The sequence below is a fragment of the Lucilia sericata genome, unplaced genomic scaffold (genome assembly GCF_015586225.1).
Source record: "Lucilia sericata isolate MDLA Ls3-8-SP2 unplaced genomic scaffold, ASM1558622v1 Contig000239F_arrow, whole genome shotgun sequence".
NCBI classification, from domain to species: Eukaryota; Metazoa; Arthropoda; class Insecta; order Diptera; family Calliphoridae; genus Lucilia; species Lucilia sericata.
The window spans coordinates 377,202-390,621 of NW_023994266.1; the positions used below are offsets into that span (position 1 = coordinate 377,202).

Sequence of the window (13,420 nt, forward strand, 5' to 3'; positions counted from 1 at the left end):
GCAACAACAACAACACTGCTTATTCATTGAGTATTTCGTTTCATATATTTGGATGGCTGTGTGTTTCGTTGCCTTGTGTATATTGTTTTTGTTTCTTGGTGCATTCAGTTTCGTATGTGTGGATGTCTGTTGGTTTCTTTGCGTGTGTATTTTGTTTTTGTGAGTATTTCGTTTCGTATGTTTCATTGCCTTGTGTATATTGTTTTTGTTTTTTGGTGTATTCAGTTTCGTATGTTTGGATGTCTGTTGGTTTCATTGCGTTGTTTATTTTGTTTTTGTTTTTTTGTGTATTTCGTTTCGTATGTTTGGATGTCTGTTGGTTTTACTGTCTTGTGTATTTTGTTTTTTTGTGTGTCTATTTCGTTTAGCGTTGTTGTTGTTCGTTTTGCTATTGCTATAATAATGATATAAACGGGAACATGAAATAAATTAAAATTTTTATAGAATTGATTTTTTTAAAATACACCGTTGTGAAGGGTATATAAGATTCGGCATAGCCGAATATAGCACTCTTACCTGTTTTTATACCCTCCACCACCATCAGTGGTGATAGAGGGTATATATAACTTTGTCATTCCGTGTGTAACACCAAGAAATATTCATCTGAGACCCAACAAAGTATATATATTCTTGGATCTTATGAAATTCTGAGTCGATTTAGCTATGTCCGTCTGTCCGTCCGTCCGTCTGTCTGTCTGTCTGTCTGTCTGTATAAAACATTCTCACGTTAACACGAAGCAACAAAAATTATCGAAATTCACCCAAAATATTTATTATTATCCTAGGCAGTTTGGTATTGAAAATAAGCAAAATCGGTTCACATCCGGAAATGTTATGAATCAAAATTTGAAACAACCTCGAAAAAAATAAGCATTTTTTACACATTCTGATGTAATTTTCTCGAAAACTATGCAAGATAATTCCATGAAAATCACCATACATTCGTTTCTACACAAGAGCTTGACTACTGCTGAAAATTGCCAGAATCGGTCAACAATTTCATATACCTCCCATACAAAAGTACATATTCCCGGAAAATGGATTTTTTGTTAATAACTTCCGTCACAATTTCGAAATCTTTACAAAATTTTACAAATTAAAATCTTATGTGAATAGAATTCATTCAGAGAAAAAATTTTCTGGATCGGTCCATAATTGGACATAGCTCCCATACAAGGTCCCCTCCCGAAAATAACTTAAACGCAAATAATTCATTACTAAATTAAGACATCCATATAAAATTTGGTACAAGTATTGCTCTCACATACAGAAATATTACTGTAAAATTTTTGTTCCATCGATCCATAATTGGTCATAGCTCCCATACAAGGTCCCCTCCCGAAAATCACTTAAACGCGCATAACTCATTACTAAATTAAGATATCCATATAAAATTTGTTATAAGTATTTCTCATACGCAAGGAAATTTTACTGTGAAAGATTTTTCTGATCTGATAATAGGTCATAGCTCCCATACAAGGTCCCCTCCCGAAAATCACTTAAACGCGCATAACTCACTACTAAATTAAGATATCCATATAAAATTTGGTACTAGTATTACTCATATGCACAGAAATATTACTGTGAAATTTTTCTCCGAGCGGTCCATAATTGGTCATAGCTCCCATGCAAGGTCCCCTCCCAAAAATCACTTAAACGCATATAACTCATTACAAAATTAAGATATCCACATAAAATTTGGTGCAAGTATTGCTCATATGCACGAAAATATTACTGTGAAATTTTTCTCCGAGCGGTCCATAATTGGTCATAGCTCCCATACAAGGTCCCCTCCCGAAAATCACTTAAACGCACATAACTCATTACAAAATTAAGATATCCACATATGCACGAAAATATTACTGTGAAAGTTTTTCCCGATCGGTCCATAATTGGTTATAGCTCCCATACAAGGTCCCCTTCCGAAAATCACTTAAACGCACATAACTAATTACTAAATTAAGATATTTATATAAAGTTTAGCACAAGCATTGCTCATATACAGACAAATATTACTGTGAATTTGTTTTCCTATCGGTCCATAATTGATCATAGCTCCCAAAGTCCCTTTCAGAAAAACACTTAAAGGCACATAACTCATTATCAAATAGTGATACCCATAAAACATTTGGCATAAATACTACTTTTGTACACAGAAATGTTATTTGAGCATTTTTTCATGATCGGTCCAACTTTGGTCATAGCTCCCATACAAGGTTCCCTCCCGAAAATCACTTAAATGCACATAACTCATTACAAAATATTGATATCCATACATTTAGCAAAAATATTGCTCTTATATACATAAATTAAACTATAAAATTGTTTTACGATCGGTCCATATTTGGTCATAGCTCTTATAATCACTTAAATGCACAATATTCATTACCAAATAATGATATAGATACAGAATTTTTAAATTTTGTCTTTATATACATAATTGGTCATAGCTCCCATACAAGGTCCTTTTACGAAAATCTCTTAAACGCACATTACTCATAACCAAATAAAGCTATTGATAAAAAATTTGGCCCAAATATTAATTTTGTATACAAAAATTCTATTTCAAGATTTTTTCACGATCGGTTCATAACATAGGTGCGGTCGGTCCCATACAAGGTTCCCTTCAGAAAATCTCTTAAACACACATTACTTATTACTAAATTACGATATAGATACAAAATTTGACTGAAATATAGCTTTTATGAACAGAAATTTTGCTTAAAAAATTTTTTACGATCGGTCTATAATTGGTCATATCTCCCATACTATGTCCTGACCCTAAAAGCGCTTTAACCGTAGTTAACTCGTTGCATTATCAATTTGTGTAGAACAAAATTATATATATTTATTTTGAAAATCCTTAAATCTTTTACACTCATGCATACATGCAAATAACTAAATATCGCTAAGCGCTATAAAAATAAAAAGAAAATGGTGTTTGTAATGTTCAATAAATCATGGAATTGTAATAGATTTAAGCTGTTTAAATCTTTGTATTTTTTCTATTCAAGACATGAGAAAACTTATTTCTACAAATATTTGATCAATTAGAAAAGTATTAGTATATGTATAAGTAGCTGGTGGAGGGTACTTAAGATTCGGCTCAGCCGAATATAGCACTCTGACTTGTTTTTTTCTAACATGTTGTAGGTACTGAAATCAAGATTTTCAATAGAAATAAACTTGATAAATTTATTGTTTTTAATAAAACAGTCATATAATTGAATAGTAGTGTCATAACTTGAAAAATAGTTTTCCATTACACTTAATGTAAAAAGGTAGGAAATTATACTAAATATATTGAAATTAATCAAAAATAATCAAAATTAATTCTTGAAAATAATCAAATTAATTATTTGATTATTTTTGATTATTTTCATTAATTTAAATTAATCCTGATTAATTTTAGATTAATTTTAATCGTAATCAATTAATAATCAGACATTTTATACCAGAGAATTAAATAATCATTACGATTATTTTTGAAAAATAATTTAATTGATTATTAATCGTAATCGAAATTTTACAGCTATGGTTTGATTTACATTTAATATCATTTCCTTTACTTTTTTTATATTCCTCTTATATTGCCTTTTACTGAGCATGATTACACGGACAATTTACTCACTCGTTGAATCTATATGTATATATACATATGTAAATGGATAAATGCTTCTTTATTTGTTTTATTGTTTGTTGGATCCTTATAGGTAGCGGAGTTGATTATTAAGCTATGTCCGTCTGTCTGTCTGTCCGTCTGTATGTTTGTTGAAATCAGTTTTTAGAGAACCCCAGATATCGGCGAGATCCGAATCTTCAATAATTCTGTTAGACATGCTTTCGAGAAGATCGCTATTTAAAATCATTAAAATCGGTCCATAAATACCGGAGATATGAGCAAAAATCCGAGACAACCTCTGAAAATTTTATAAAAAAGACAATTTTTTTCATGCTTGATATAAGCAACAACAACAAACTGCTTATTCATTGAGTATTTCGTTTCATATGTTTGGATGGCTGTGTGTTTCATTGCCTTGTGTATATTGTTTTTGTTTTTTGGTGTATTCAGTTTCGTATGTTCGGATGTCTGTTGGTTTTACTGCCTTGTGTATTTTATTTTTTTGTGTGTTTATTTCGTTTAGCGTTGTTGTTGTTCGTTTTGCTATTGCTATAATAATGATATAAACGGGAAAATGAAATAAATTAAAATTTTATAGAATTGATATTTTTTAAATACACTGTGGTGAAGGGTATTTAAGATTCGGTACAGCCGAATATAGTACTCTTACTTGTTTAAAAATAAAAAGATATAAAAAATATCCTTATAAAAATTTATCCTTTATTATCCTTGAAATTTTATAATAATTTTTCCCAAAAAATATATTTATAAAAAAGATATTAAAATGGAGTATATCTCCTTCAAATTTGGTGTTCATATCTCTATTTGTTTAACTTTTATTAATTTTTTTTTAAATTATCCCAGATAATAAATTAATAAATTATTCACATCAAAAAACTTCAAAGTGTTTTTTAGCTAAAATAATATGAATAAAAATATGAAATTTGACAATGTGAAACGGAGTGTCATTTTCTCTACGATATAATTAAAAAATAATAATAATGTGGAAAACCTTGTAGGATATGAAAGTATAAAAACCTCTAAGGATATTATTTTAGTTTTTATCATGTCATGTTAAAAATATTTTATGTGGAATTGGAATTAAATTGTTCTAAATCATATGAATAGAAGTTTATAGTTTTTATTAAAAAAAAAAAAAATTAAGTATATCAAGGACCTCACCATGAATAAAAAAGGCTGGAATAACTTTATTGCTGATTATTGGGCAATCATTAGTCCGAAGATTATAGATTAGGTCGAATTATTCGGCATAATCGGTGGGGAAATAAATTTTTTGAGACATTTATTTCTTAAACTTGTCAAGCCTAAAAGAGTCATATTGTCAATGGACATAACACTTTTAAAACATAAATGTATTGCAAGGAAAGAATTGCTCTTAACTTTACTGTATGTTGTATTTTGGACTCATTTAATTGGACTCGAGAATTGGGGGCCTTCGGCCGGGCTCAGGGGTTTTAAACTTCGGTGTATTTGGAATACCGGCTTCGCTTATATCAAGCCTTTTCATTATAAATGGACTATATGTAATCCCTGGACTTTATGCCACTTTTTTCATGGATATTGAGACTCTTATGAAAGTGTAATAACCTCCATGGACACTATGAAACTGTTTGGTTTGCCACATCGTCCATGGACATTATGACAAGCCACCATAAAAACACGAAATTTGTCAGTCAGAAACTCCATAATATTCAATTTAACATATATTTTTTCAAAAAAAAAAAAAAAATTTACTATAAAAAATAAGGATATTAAAAGATTAAAATTTTAAAGGACATTTTTTTCTGTTTTTTATTCTGACATTTTAAAATTATTTCATTCGTAAGAATACTGTTATTCTCCGGAGGACCCGGAATATATATACTTTGTTGGGTCTCAGATGAATATTTCTTGGTGTTACGCACGGAATGACAAACTTATATATACCCTCTATCACCACTGATGGTGGTGGAGGGTATAAAAAACTTCCTTTACGATTTTTGAAAACCCTAGCTCTTACAGTTTTTCAGATATACGAATTTTTTCTATTAATTTATATAGAAGCCCCTATTGAATGTCAGAGTTCTTCTTGTAAAATTGAGGATTCTAGCACTAGTAGCTTTCCAGATACACGATTTTTTGTACTTAATTCATATGGGAGGTACCAAGACTGCCTAAAAGTTGCTAGTCCGCCTATTTTTGTCCTAAACATTCAATTTGATATTAAAGTTCCTCCGGAAAAAATGAGGACTCTAGCTGTTATATTTTCTCAGATATACTAATATAAGATTTTTTTATATCGGAGGTGCCACGCCCACTATATATAGGCTGCAAATTTCATGTTGTCCATACAAACTTTGAGGATTCTAGCTCTTCCAATTTCTGAGATAAGCGACTCTCAATACTTATTTTGTAAATGGGCGAGGCACTATGAAAATTAATCGCTCCAGCCGTTTAGCTGTCTATAAAGGCCAAAACAAACAAAAAAATAAATAAAAGTACAAACACACATTCATTTTTATACATATAGATCAAAATAGGAGATACCAAAACCCCCTTATTAAAGTCCACCCATTTTTCTCATAAATATTAACGTGGATGTTAAAGGTCCTTGTGAAAAATTAAAATTAAGATTCTATCTCCAATAGTTTCCCAGAACGACGGGGGAGGTAACACGTCCCCTTTTGCTAGTCCGCCCATTTGTTGTCCTAAACATTCAATTTGATACTAAAGTTCCTCCGAAAAAAATGAGCACTCTAATTGATATATTTTCTCAGATACACTAATTTAAGATTTTCTTTATATGGGAGGTGTCACGCCCACTATAGCTAGGCTGCGTTCATATGGATGTGAAAGTTTTGCATACAAAATTTGAGGACTGTAGCTCTTGCAGTTTCTGAGATATGCGACTTTTAATACTTATTTTGTATGTGGGCGTGGCACGTCGCACACTTAAAGTATTGAAGTAAAAAGTAGCCTATAATTCCTTTGAGACATACAGGAAGAGACTGTGAAAATTTCAGAAAAATCGGTTCAGCCGTTTAGCTGTCTATAAAGTCCAAACAAACAAACAAACATACATGCAAACAAACATACATACACACATTTATTTTTATATACAGTGTCTCTCATAAGTATTCGAATTTAGGTAAACTATGAAAAGAAACCAAATTTAATAATATATTTTGTGTGAAAAATAAATAAATTAATTTGTTATATTGTCTAGATAGTCCTTAGTTTTGATATCACGCCCCTTAAAACTTGAAAACTTTACATTTACTTAAATTAGTTGTGCTTTTTTTAAAAAAGTCCATGAAACTACTTCACAAAAGTATGCGAATTTTTCCTGTATTTCATATTTGATCATATTATACGATACACAAATTCTAGAATCGCATGGTTTTATGCTTAATATTGTTTTAAGGGGTAATTATCAACCGCATGGATATATTTTTGACCCATTTGGTCCACAATTTTGGGGGATTTTCATGTAATATTATTAAAATGGCAATTTTTGGCTATATTTGTAATGTTTTCACCCTTTTTCCAGAGATAAAACCAAAATTTAATATTGGAATTTAATAGAACCCATAGGGTATCTAAAATACACAAGACAGAAGAGATTTTTGGGCATGTGGGATTGTCTTTTTGTAAGGTAAATTAAAAAAAAAACACGGTGGCAACATGTAAATTTTTTGACAGAAGTATCTACTTTTGTTGTTTTTGTAGAATTGACTTCACCTTATAAGTGCACCCTGATATATTTATTAGAATTGTCCTCTTTCGTTTGATACCCATATTGTTATAATAGGGTCCCTACAAATATTTTATAAAAAATTTTTAAAATTCTATGTACCTCCAACTTTAAAATCCTTTAAAAAGGTTCGTGTGCGAAAAATGCTGTTGGACGGTGTTATCAGTACAAAAATTAATATACATTTTATACTAATTTGTAGCTTATTGTTCCTTCTAAATATAAAAAAAAAAATTTAGAAGATCGATTCTGTTAAGGCTAATAAGGCATTAAGTTATAAACAAACAATAAAACAAATAAAGAAGCATTTATCCATTTACATATATATATACATATAGATTCAACGAGTGAGTAAATTGTCCGTGTAATCATGCTCAGTAAAAGGCAATATAAGAGGAATTTAAAAAAAGTAAAGGAAAAGATATTAAATGTAAATCAAACCATAGCTGTAAAATTTCGATTACGATTAATAATCAATTAAATTATTTTTCAAAAATAATCGTAATGATTATTTAATTCTCTGGTATAAAATGTCTGATTATTAATTGATTACGATTAAAATTAATCTAAAATTAATCAGGATTAATTTAAATTAATGAAAATAATCAAAAATAATCAAATAATTAATTTGATTATTTTCAAGAATTAATTTTGATTATTTTTGATTAATTTCAATATATTTAGTATAATTTCCTACCTTTTTACATTAAGTGTAATGGAAAACTATTTTTCAAGTTATGACACTACTATTCAATTATATGACTGTTTTATTAAAAACAAAAAATTTATCAAGTTTATTTCTATTGAAAATCTTGATATCAGTACAACATGTTAGAAAAAAAACAAGTAAGAGTGCTTCGGCTATGCCGAATCTTATATACCCTTCACAATGCTGTATTTTAAAAATATCAATTCTATAAAATTTTAATTTATTTCATGTTCCCGTTTATATCATTATTATAGCAATAGCAAAACGAACAACAACAACGCTAAACGAAATAAACACACAAAAAAACAAAATACACAAGACAGTAAAACCAACAGACATCCAAACATACGAAACGAAATACACAAAAAAAACTAAAACAAAATAAACAACGCAATGAAACCAACAGATATCCAAACATACGAAACTGAATACACCAAAAAACAAAAACAATATACACAAGGCAATGAAACATACGAAACGAAATACTCACAAAAAAGCAAAAACAAAATACACAACGCAAAGAAGACAACAGACATCCAAACATACGAAACTGAATGCACCAAGAAACAAAAACAATATACACAAGGCAATGAAACACACAGCCATCCAAACATATGAAACGAAATACTCATGTTGTTGTTGTTGCTTATATCAAAGCATGAAAAAAATTGTCTTTTTTATGAAATTTTCAGAGGTTGTCTCGGATTTTTGCTCATATCTCCGGTATTTATGGACCGATTTTGCTGATTTTAAATAGCGATCTTCTCGAAAGCATGTCTAACAGAATTATTGAAGATTTGAATCTCGCCGTTATCTGGGGTCCTCTAAAAACTGATTTCAACAAACACACAGACGGACATAGCTTAATCAACTCCGCTACCTAAAAGGATACAGAATATATATACTTTATGGGGTCGGAAAATTATATTATAGAAATTACAAACGGAATGACAAACTTATATAAAAAAATAGGGAGCTTTCTGTACTTGAGACTTTGCAACGATAAATGTTTTCAATAGTGTTAGTCAAATAACTTGGTTTGGTCTGTGTTTAGATCATTAATTTCTTCCCTAAAATAAACAAATAACCACAACTTCAACTTTTTAACTGTACCTGTTTCGACCGTATCGTGATTTCATGAGAAAGATATTTTGTTATATTACAAACGTAATGACAAAGACGATATATGTTTTAAATAATTATAAAAACATATAATTTAAAATCCTCCATTTTATAAATTAACCTTAGTATTTATATACATATAGTTCATACTTACTATAGTTTTTTCACCAAAGAACTCCAGTTAATCCACAAAGTAGTTTTATTATTATTATTATTATAATTATCAAATAATCTCACTTCTTTTTTATTTATTTATTTTTTTCTTTTTTGTTTTTAATAAACTTAAATTTTATAATTTTCCACTTGCGCGTTTTCTGTTAAAGTTTTTATTTTTAAATGTAATCGATACTACCGATTCGGTAGTTTTGTAAAATTAATGAATACTAAGTACCAATGTATATTAATAAAGAAGCGACATCTCTTGTTGTACAGCAACATCTACAACAACCACATGTATTTTGTTTTTGGAATAATTTAAGATTGTGTCAAATCTTAAATTATTCCAAACGAAATTGTATGTTTAACAACAATGTGAACAAATAAAAAAAATAAATAAAAAATATTACTTTTAAGTTGAAAATATTAAGGATTTAATTATATTATTATATATTATACAACTTATAACACTTTTAAACTACTTTAACAATTTTCAAAACAAACTTTGACAACTTGCTTCATTTATCTAGTTTAAAAAAATAGTCAGCTGTTCAAGTGATGCTACTTTATTAATTTACTTTGCTAAGTACTGAGTATTCAAGAATGTCTACGTTATATAAAATAAAAAGTTACAATGATTATTAGCGGTTTGAAAATTGCTGATAATTGTTATAAAAATCCATATTTTATAACTACATAGTATTAGTATTTGTGTGTGTTCTGACTTCAAATTCAAATGAAACACACTTCAAATTCACATGACATCAATATTTCACAAGCATTTAAAAATGTTTTGTTCCCCTTTTCACCTAGATTCTTTTACAACAAGTTTTGCAACTTTCGAAGCAAATTTTTATGTTCTGAAGTGACATAGGTAACGAAAAGATTTTTCAGAATTCAAAAGCCAGAACATACAGAATAAAGGTGGAAGTACACAACACGCGTTGAGGCGGCAATGCGTTTCACGCTTTTCAAATTTTTTGCGCTTTATAAGCGCAAATTACACACCACGCGTCATTTTGTTTTAAAAATCAAAGTGTTAAGCTTTGTATATTTTTTAATATTTTTCTTCCATTGGAGAAATTTATTTCATTTTATTCTACACAAAACAAAATACAACCCTGATCAGCTGCCGACGCGTCATAAGTTGAAAGTTACTGAACTTTTCGCGGCAGACGCGTTACAAACTGCAATGTGTAACTTGTTAAATGAAAATACACTATTTCAACTTTTTTGACAGAAACCTATAACGCGTTGCCGCATACAACGCGTGTTGTGTACTTCTACCTTAAGGATTTTGAAACTTGTCTTTAAAATAATCGAAGAATCGATTTTTTGTCGGAAAAACTCGAAAAGTCAAAGTCGACTTTTATATCCTAACAAAGTCGATAGTTAGTTAGTTAGTTTGAAAGGAGGATGTATATACATCAAATCCGAAGAAATACACCTAGGCCTCTATCGGGCCTGTTGTGCGCTCCTTAACCAGTGCCTCAGGTGGGAATCGAACCCACCTCCTCCGGTCTACCAGACTAGAACACTAACCTACCGGAGGCCACAAACAAAGTCGATAAGTCGACTATCTTATAAGAAAAAAGTCGAAGATATGATTTTGCAAACAAATGTCAGTAAAAAGGCGAAAAGTCGCAATTTGTTTAACGTTTATTTTAAAGTCGACAGATTGGACTTTCGGACCATACAACGGATTTTATAAATGAAGGTGTCTTCTCGCATTTATAAGGTCTTAAATATGGTCAAAAACATGGAGAATTGGATTCGTATTAAGCGATGCTCAATAATTCAGAAAAGTAAACTTAGGTCTCTGGGTTTCGACTTTTTTAAAATTTTGTTGGCCTGTGTAATTTTTTAGGAAATGATATATAAGCTTAATTTTTTGCTTTACATTAAATTGATTTATTTTTTGTATATTTGAAAAACAAACAAGTAAGAATGTATAGTCGGGCTTGGCCGACCAGTTAGTAGGGGCCTTAATTCCGAAATATTTAAACAATTTCTTGACAAAACAAGTAATTTTCTCTTTTTAAAGAAGGGTTATACGGTGGCAAGGGTAAATATCGGCCTATCCTTACAAATGTTGGTGGAAGGATTTACATTAAAGTTATTAATGCATAATTTCTAGTGATATTAGAGTTTATAAGTGAATTATTGACATTCATGTCCTTTCTGAAGGGGACTTTGTATGGAGGCAAGGGTGAAATGAGGTCCGATCATTACGAAAATTGGCAGTTTCGTATAAGTTTAAATACGAAACTAAGTTGTGCCGATTTTTGTAGAGATGCTGAAACATTTAACATAATTATGAGCTCGAGGGCCCTATTCGGGGGAAAGTGATTCTGAGCCGATTTTTGGGGTGTTACAAACATCAGCACAAACGCATAATACCCTCCCCACTATAGTGGTGTAGGGTATAAAAATGTTATTGAATTATAAAATAAAACATTATTTCAATTTTTTTTCAAAGTGAATGGGTCAAAAAAATTAGACAAACAAAATTTTATCAATCAGAAGGAATTTAATTAAAACGAATTGGTTGATTGAATTGTATGATTGCTAGAATTAAAAACATTTTATTTAATCTTTTATTTTCTAAATAAAATTTACAAAAAAAAAAGAAACTAATAAAAAAATTAAAAACATTTTCTATTTATTAATTTCCCAAAAAAATTTTTTGAATCTATTTTTATTTAAAAAATATGAAAAAAATAGGTGTAAACAACGAAATATGCAATAAAAATATGCGATTATGAGTAAAATATGCGGAAATATGCTGTAAAGAACAAAATATGCAAAAATATGCTCTAACAAACCGATGCCAAAATTCGTTAAATTTCTGAAATGGATAAATAGCTAACTCACGTCTCCACACGACGCGCAGCAAAATATATGATATTGCATATTTTTGGTTGCCCTGGTTATTATACATATGTATGTATTTCTTGTTTTAATTTTTTGTTTTAGAAAAAGTAATATTATAATTTTTTTTGGTTTTTAAGCAAAAATAAATTAAAGATAAGGGATTTAAGCATTTTTTTCATGAACAAGTTGTCTTCACTGCTATTACTTTGTAACACCGGTTACTCAGTTTTAGGGTTCTATAGTTGAAACGAAAAGTCGACATTTCGACTTTTTTCATTTAGTTAAAAGTCGACTTTTCGACATTTTGCATTTTATGAAAAGTATATTTTTCGATTATTTTTTGACTTTTTTCGAGTTTTTCCGACTATTTTAGAGTTTTTGACTTTTTTTCAATTTTTTAAAATGTTCGACTATTTTTCTACTATTCTCGAGTTTTCGACTCTTTCCGACTTTTCGACTTTTATTTACAAAGTCGACTTTTCGACTTTTTTCACAGACGATAGTCGAGTTATCGACTTTTTTGCCGGGTGGCATCAGTGGACATACAAATTTATCGCGTTGTAGAGAATGTCTTCACGGACCTAGAGGATATAACATGGCTAGGCTGTCGTCTTATATAGATGTTGTTTGGGCAAAATATTGGTGTTTGCTATATATGTAATTGCAATTGGTTGGTTGGTTGCTTTTAATACATAGTAAAGGTGATCTTAGTACATATATTTCAATAATGTCACTGTCAGTCCATTTAGTCCGCCACCTAGAAAGCAGTGCCTTGATCTCCCCAGCTCCACCAACCACGTCCGAAGCAGAAATCCAGTCCCGTTCTAGAAGCGGTAGTCCCTTCTTGACCTTGAAAATAATAGCTTTACGTATTACCAAATCAAGAGGAGCACCACCTAGCAGAACCTGAAGTTCGTCAGTAGAAACTGTCCTGCAAAATGGCATGCAACACAGTAATGCAACCCTCTGACACGACAAGACCCAAAAACAGACATAACTGATTCATGCCACACAGAAGAACCATAAATTGTACAAGCAACAAATATGTAGCCCCTCATAAATGATACGAACAGCCCGCCTGCTGAAGCCTCAGTCACTCCTAAGCATGTGTCATTCCTGACCAACAACGACAGAAAGCTTTTCCCTAACCCGAGTAAGATGAACCAAAAAGTTCATTCTCTCA

The 13,420-nt window shown here is 30.2% G+C and overlaps 1 protein-coding gene across 3 annotated transcripts in view; it reads left to right on the forward strand.

Moving 5' to 3' along the window:
- LOC119602535 overlaps positions 1–13,420 on the forward strand; it is a 482,654-nt gene that overhangs the window by 372,379 nt on the left and 96,855 nt on the right. The gene's annotated exons all lie outside the window — the stretch shown is intronic.